The following is a 438-nucleotide window of genomic DNA, read 5'->3' as shown; positions in this document are numbered from 1 at the left end:
CCCTTCGGCGGCCCGGCCCAACACCCTACCGCCCTGTCCCGCAGTAGCCCCGCAGGCGCGCGTCGGCCGCTCCGCGCCGACTGCCGGCCCTCCGCGACGTCAGCGTATCTTCTTTGCCGCAGCGCTCGGCGCGGCAGGCGCGCTCCCTCCGCCGGGAAAATGAGTGCCCAGGGGCAGATGGAGGCGGGAGGGAGCGCGCGAGCCTGCGCGCCGCGGGCTGGACCCGCTAGGAGGCGGGCTTCGGGGAAGCGGGTCGCCAACACCGGCTGCGGGAGGGACAGGGGCATCCCTGTGCAGAGTGGACCCCCGGCCTGCGGTGAGGGCAAGGGAGCATCTCCCAGAGCCCGGCCTTTCCCGCGCCCTCCAAAGCCAGGGATCACGCTGCCAAGTCCCAACCCTTCTGCGTTTACTGCTCAGGGTCCCTCACGACGTCGTGTA

Source organism: Lipotes vexillifer, unplaced genomic scaffold (assembly GCF_000442215.2).
Source record: "Lipotes vexillifer unplaced genomic scaffold, Lipotes_vexillifer_v1.1 scaffold982, whole genome shotgun sequence".
NCBI classification, from domain to species: domain Eukaryota; kingdom Metazoa; phylum Chordata; class Mammalia; order Artiodactyla; family Lipotidae; genus Lipotes; species Lipotes vexillifer.
This window is presented reverse-complemented; position numbering follows the sequence as displayed.